Here is a 6,683-nt window from a genome sequence, read left to right on the forward strand (position 1 = left end):
GGGTCTAGGATGCCTGTAAACCCCTTTTTTGGTCCTTCAAAGTTTTCAACATTTTTGCAGGCCTAAAATGCATTTTAAGGCCTTTTTTGGGCTGCTAACATATTCTGAGCTTTCAGGGGTGTAGGATGCATTTTTCATGCCAAAAATATTTTGGGGAATTTCAGTGGTCTAGGATGCGGCTTAATGCCCCTTTCAGGCTGCAAACGTTTTTGGGACATTCAGAGCTCTATGACATCGATTTTGGCCCACCAACATTTTCTGGACTTTAGGGGGTCTAGGATGCCTGTAAACCCCTTTTTTGGGCCTCCAATGTTTTCAACATTTTTGCAGGCCTAAAATGCATTTTAAGGCATTTTTGGGCTGCTAACATTTTCAGAACTTTCAGGGGTGTAGTATGCATTTTTTGTGCCAAAAATATTTTGGGAATTTCAATGCTCTAGGATGCGGGTTAATGCCACTTTCATGCTGCAAATGTTTTTGGGACATTCAGAGCTCTCTGGCACAGATTTTGGCCCACCAACATTTTCTGGACTTTAGGGGGTCTAGGATGCCTCTAAACCCCTTTTTTCCACCTCCAAAGTTTTCAACATTTGTGCAGGCCTAAGATGCACTTTAAGGCCTTTTTTGGGCTGCTAACATATTCTGAGCTTAAGGGGTGAGGATGCATTTTTCGTGCCAAAAATATTTTTGGGAATTTCAGTGGTCTAGGATGCGGGTTAATGCCCCTTTCAGGCTGCAAATGTTTTTGGCAATTCAGGGCTCTCTGACACCATTTTTGAGCCACAATCATTTTCTGGACTTTAGGGGGTCTAGGATGCCTGTACCCCCTTTTTTGGGCCTCCAAAGTTTTCAACATTTTTGCAGGCCTAAAATGCATTTTAAGGCCTTTTTTTGGGCTGCTAACATATTCTGAGCTTCAGGGGTATAGGTTGCATTTTTCATGCCAAAAATATTTTTGGGAATTTCAGTGGTCTAGGATGCGGGTTAATGCCCCTTTCAGGCTGCAAATGTTTTTGGGACATTCAGGGCTCTCTGACACCATTTTTGGGACACCAACATTTTCTGGACTTTAGGGGGTCTAGGATGCCTGTAAACCCCTTATTTGGTCCTTCAAAGTTTTCAACATTTTTGCAGGCCTAAAATGCATTTTAAGGCCTTTTTTTGGGCTGCTAACATATTCTGAGCTTTCAGGCATGTAGTATGCATTTTTAGTGCCAAAAATATTTTTGGGAATTTCAGTGGTCTAGGATGCGGGTTAATGCCCCTTTGAGGCTGCAAATGTTTTTGGGACATTCAGGGCTCTCTGACACCATTTTTGGGCCACCAACATTTTCTGGACTTTAGGGGGTCTAGGATGCCTCTAAACCCCTTTTTTCCACCTCCAAAGTTTTCAACATTTTTGCAATTCTAAGATGCACTTTAAGGCATTTTTGGGCTGCTAACATTTTCAGACCTTTCAGGGGTGTAGGATGCATTTTTCGTGCAAAAAATATTTTTGGGAATTTCAGTGGTCTAGGATGCGGGTTAATGCCCCTTTCAGGCTGCAAATGTTTTTGGGACATTCAGAGCTCTCTGACATCGATTTTGGCCCACCATCTTTTTCTGGACCTTAGGGGGTCTAGGATGCCTGTAAACCCCTTTTTTGGTCCTTCAAAGTTTTCAACATTTTTGCAGGCCTAAAATGCATTTTAAGGCCTTTTTTGGGCTGCTAACATATTCTGAGCTTTCAGGGGTGTAGGATGCATTTTTCATGCCAAAAATATTTTGGGGAATTTCAGTGGTCTAGGATGCGGCTTAATGCCCCTTTCAGGCTGCAAACGTTTTTGGGACATTCAGAGCTCTCTGACATCGATTTTGGCCCACCAACATTTTCTGGACTTTAGGGGGTCTAGGATGCCTGTAAACCCCTTTTTTGGGCCTCCAATGTTTTCAACATTTTTGCAGGCCTAAAATGCATTTTAAGGCATTTTTGGGCTGCTAACATTTTCAGAACTTTCAGGGGTGTAGTATGCATTTTTTGTGCCAAAAATATTTTGGGAATTTCAATGCTCTAGGATGCGGGTTAATGCCACTTTCATGCTGCAAATGTTTTTGGGACATTCAGAGCTCTCTGGCACAGATTTTGGCCCACCAACATTTTCTGGACTTTAGGGGGTCTAGGATGCCTCTAAACCCCTTTTTTCCACCTCCAAAGTTTTCAACATTTGTGCAGGCCTAAGATGCACTTTAAGGCCTTTTTTGGGCTGCTAACATATTCTGAGCTTAAGGGGTGAGGATGCATTTTTCGTGCCAAAAATATTTTTGGGAATTTCAGTGGTCTAGGATGCGGGTTAATGCCCCTTTCAGGCTGCAAATGTTTTTGGCAATTCAGGGCTCTCTGACACCATTTTTGAGCCACAATCATTTTCTGGACTTTAGGGGGTCTAGGATGCCTGTACCCCCTTTTCTGGGCCTCCAAAGTTTTCAACATTTTTTCAGGCCTAAAATGCATTTTAAGGCCTTTTTTGGGCTGCTAACATATTCTGAGCTTCAGGGGTATAGGTTGCATTTTTCATGCCAAAAATATTTTTGGGAATTTCAGTGGTCTAGGATGCGGGTTAATGCCCCTTTCAGGCTGCAAATGTTTTTGGGACATTCAGGGCTCTCTGACACCATTTTTGGGCCACCAACATTTTCTGGACTTTAGGGGGTCTAGGATGCCTCTAAACCCCTTTTTTCCACCTCCAAAGTTTTCAACATTTTTGCAGGCCTAAGATGCACTTTAAGGCCTTTTTTGGGCTGCTAACATATTCTGAGCTTAAGGGGTGAGGATGCATTTTACGTGCCAAAAATATTTTTGGGAATGTCAGTGGTCTAGGATGCGGGTTAATGCCCCTTTGAGGCTGCAAATGTTTTTGGGACATTCAGAGCTCTCTGACACAGATTTTGGCCCACCAACATTTTCTGGACTTTAGGGGGTCTAGGATGCCTGTAAACCCCTTTTTTCCACTTCCAAAGTTTTCAACATTTTTGCAGGCGTAAAATGCAATTTAAGGCCTTTTTTGGGCTGCTAACATATTCTGAGCCTTAGGGGTGTCGGATGCATTTTTCGTGCAAAAAATATTTTTGGGAATTTCAGTGGTCTAGGATGCGGCTTAATGCCCCTTTCAGGCTGCAAATCTGTTTGGGACATTCAGAGCTCTCTGACACTGTTTTTGGGCCACCAACATTTTCTGGACTTTAGGGGGTCTAGGATGTCTGTAAACCCCTTTTTTGGGCCTCCAAAGTTTTCAACATTTTTGCAGGCCTAAAATGCATTTTAAGGCCTTTTTTGGGCTGCTAACATATTCTGAGCTTTCAGGGGTGTAGGATGCATTTTTCATGCCAAAAATATTTTGGAGAATTTCAGTGGTCTAGGATGCGGCTTAATGCCCCTTTCAGGCTGCAAATGTTTTTGGGACATTCAGAGCTCTCTGACACCGATTTTGGCCCACCAACATTTTCTGGACTTTAGGGGGTCTATGATGCCTGTAAACCCCTTTTTTCGGCCTCCAAAGGTTTCAACATTTTTGCAGGCCTAAAATGCATTTTAAGGCCTTTTCTGGGATGCTAACATATTCTGAGCTTTCAGGGGTGTAGGATGCATTTTTCGTGCCAAAAATATTTTTGGGAATTTCAGTGGTCTAGGATGCGGGTTAATGCCCCTTTCAGACTGCAAATGTTTTTGGCAATTCAGGGCTCTCTGACACCATTTTTGAGCCACAATCATTTTCTGGACTTTAGGGGGTCTAGGATGCCTGTACCCCCTTTTCTGGGCCTCCAAAGTTTTCAACATTTTTGCAGGCCTAAAATGCATTTTAAGGCCTTTTTGGGCTGCTAACATATTCTGAGCTTCAGGGGTATAGGTTGCATTTTTCATGCCAAAAATATTTTTGGGAATTTCAGTGGTCTAGGATGCGGGTTAATGCCCCTTTCAGGCTGCAAATGTTTTTTGTTTTTGGGACATTCAGGGCTCTCTGACACCATTTTTGGGCCACCAACATTTTCTGGACTTTAGGGGGTCTAGGATGCCTGTAAACCCCTTATTTGGTCCTTCAAAGTTTTCAACATTTTTGCAGGCCTAAAATGCATTTGAAGGCCTTTTTTGGGCTGCTAACATATTCTGAGCTTTCAGGGGTGTAGGATGCATTTTTCGTGGCAAAAATACTTTTGTGAATTTCAGTGGTCTAGGATGCGAGTTAATGCCCCTTTCAGGTTGACAATGTTTTTGGGACATTCAGAGCTCTCTGACACAGATTTTGGCCCACCAACATTTTCTGGACTTTAGGGGGTCTAGGATGCCTGTAAACCCCTTTTTTGGTCCTTCAAAGTTTTCAACATTTTTGCAGGCCTAAAATGCATATTAAGGCATTTTTGGGCTGCTAACATTTTCAGAACTTTCAGGGGTGTAGTATGCATTTTTTGTGGCAAAAATATTTTTGGGCTTTGCAGTGGTCTAGGATGCGGGTTAATGCCCCTTTCAGGCTGCAAATGTTTTTGGGACATTCAGGGCTCTCTGACACCATTTTTGAGCGACAATCATTTTCTGGACTTTTCGGGGGTCTAGGATGCCTGTAACCCCTTTTTTGGGCCTCCAGTTTTCAACATTTTTGCACGCCCAAAATGCATTTTAAGGCCTTTTTTGGGCTGCTAACATATTCTGAGCTTCAGGGGTATAGGTTGCATTTTTCATGCCAAAAATATTTTGGGAAATTTCAGTGGTCTAGGATGCGGCTTAATGCCCCTTTCAGGCTGCAAATGTTTTTGGGACATTCAGAGCTCTCTGACACCGATTTTGGCCCACCAACATTTTCTGGAGTTTAGGGGTCTAGGATGCCTGTAAACCCCTTTTTTGGTCCTTCAAAGTTTTCAACATTTTTGCAGGCCTAAAATGCATATTAAGGCATTTTTGGGCTGCTAACATTTTCAGAACTTTCAGGGGTGTAGTATGCATTTTTTGTGGCAAAAATATTTTTGGGCATTTCAGTGGTCTAGGATGCGGGTTAATGCCCCTTTCAGGCTGCAAATGTTTTTGGGACATTCAGGGCTCTCTGACACCATTTTTGAGCGACAATCATTTTCTGGACTTTTCGGGGGTCTAGGATGCCTGTAACCCCTTTTTTGGGCCTCCAAAGTTTTCAACATTTTTGCACGCTCAAAATGCATTTTAAGGCCTTTTTTGGGCTGCTAACATATTCTGAGCTTCAGGGGTATAGGTTGCATTTTTCATACCAAAAATATTTTGGGAAATTTCAGTGGTCTAGGATGCGGCTTAATGCCCCTTTCAGGCTGCAAATGTTTTTGGGACATTCAGAGCTCTCTGACCGATTTTGGCCCACCAACATTTTCTGGAGTTTAGGGGGTCTAGGATGCCCCTAAACCCTTTTTTTCCACCTCCAAAGTTTTCTACATTTTTTCAGGCCTAAGATGCACTTTAAGGCATTTTTGGGCTGCTAACATTTTCAGAACTTTCAGGGGTGTATGATGCATTTTTCGTGGCAAAAATATTTTTGGGAATTTCAGTGGTCTAGGATGCGAGTTAATGCCCCTTTCAGGCTGACAATGTTTTTGGGACATTCAGAGCTCTCTGACACAGATTTTGGCCCACCAACATTTTCTGGACTTTAGGGGGTCTAGGATGCCTGTAAACCCCTTTTTTGGTCATTCAAAATTTTCAACATTTTTGCAGGCCTAAAATGCATTTTAAGGCCTTTTTTTGAGATGCCAACATTTTCTGATCTTTCAGGGCTGTAGGATGCATTTTTTGTGCCAAAAATATTTTTAGGAATTTCAGTGGTCTGGGATGTGGGTTAGTGCCACTTTCAGGCTGCAAATGTTTTTGGGACATTCAGAGCTCTCTGACACTGTTTTTGGGCCACACACATTTTCTGGACTTTAGGGGGTCTAGGATGCCTGTAAACCCCTTTTTTGGGCCTCCAAAGCTTTCAACATTTTTGCAGGCATAAAATGCATGTTAAGGCCTTTTTTGGGCTGCTAACATATTCTGAGCTTCATGGGTGTAGGATGCATTTTTCGTGGCAAAAATATTTTTGGGAATTTCAGTGGTCTAGGATGCGAGTTAATGCCCCTTTCAGGCTGACAATGTTTTTGGGACATTCAGAGCTCTCTGACACCATTTATGGGCCACCAACATTTTCTGGACTTTAGGGGGTCTAGGATGCCTGTAAACCCCTTTTTTGGTCCTTCAAAGTTTTAAACATTTTTGCATGCCTAAAATGCATTTTAAGGCATATATGGGCTGCTAACATTTTCAGAACTTTCAGGGGTGTAGTATGCATTTTTTGTGCCAAAAATATTTTTGGGCATTTCAGTGGTCTAGGATGCGGGTTAATGCCCCTTTCAGGCTGCAAATGTTTTTGGGACATTCAAGGCTCTCTGACACCATTTTTGGGCCACCAACATTTTCTGGACTTTAGGGGGTCTAGGATGCCTGTAAACCCCTTTTTTGGTTCTTCAAAGTTTTCAACATTTTTGCAGGCCTAAAATGCATTTTAAGGCCTTTTTTGGGCTGCTAACATATTCTGAGCTTCATGGGTGTAGGATGCATATTTCGTGCCAAAAATATTTTTGGGAATTTCAGTGGTCTAGGATGCGGGTTAATGCCCCTTTCAGGCTGCAAATGTTTTTGGGACATTCAGGACTCT

This window comes from Ambystoma mexicanum, chromosome 7p (genome assembly GCF_040938575.1).
Source record: "Ambystoma mexicanum isolate Mex_15411 chromosome 7p, UKY_AmexF1_1, whole genome shotgun sequence".
Taxonomy (NCBI): domain Eukaryota; kingdom Metazoa; phylum Chordata; class Amphibia; order Caudata; family Ambystomatidae; genus Ambystoma; species Ambystoma mexicanum.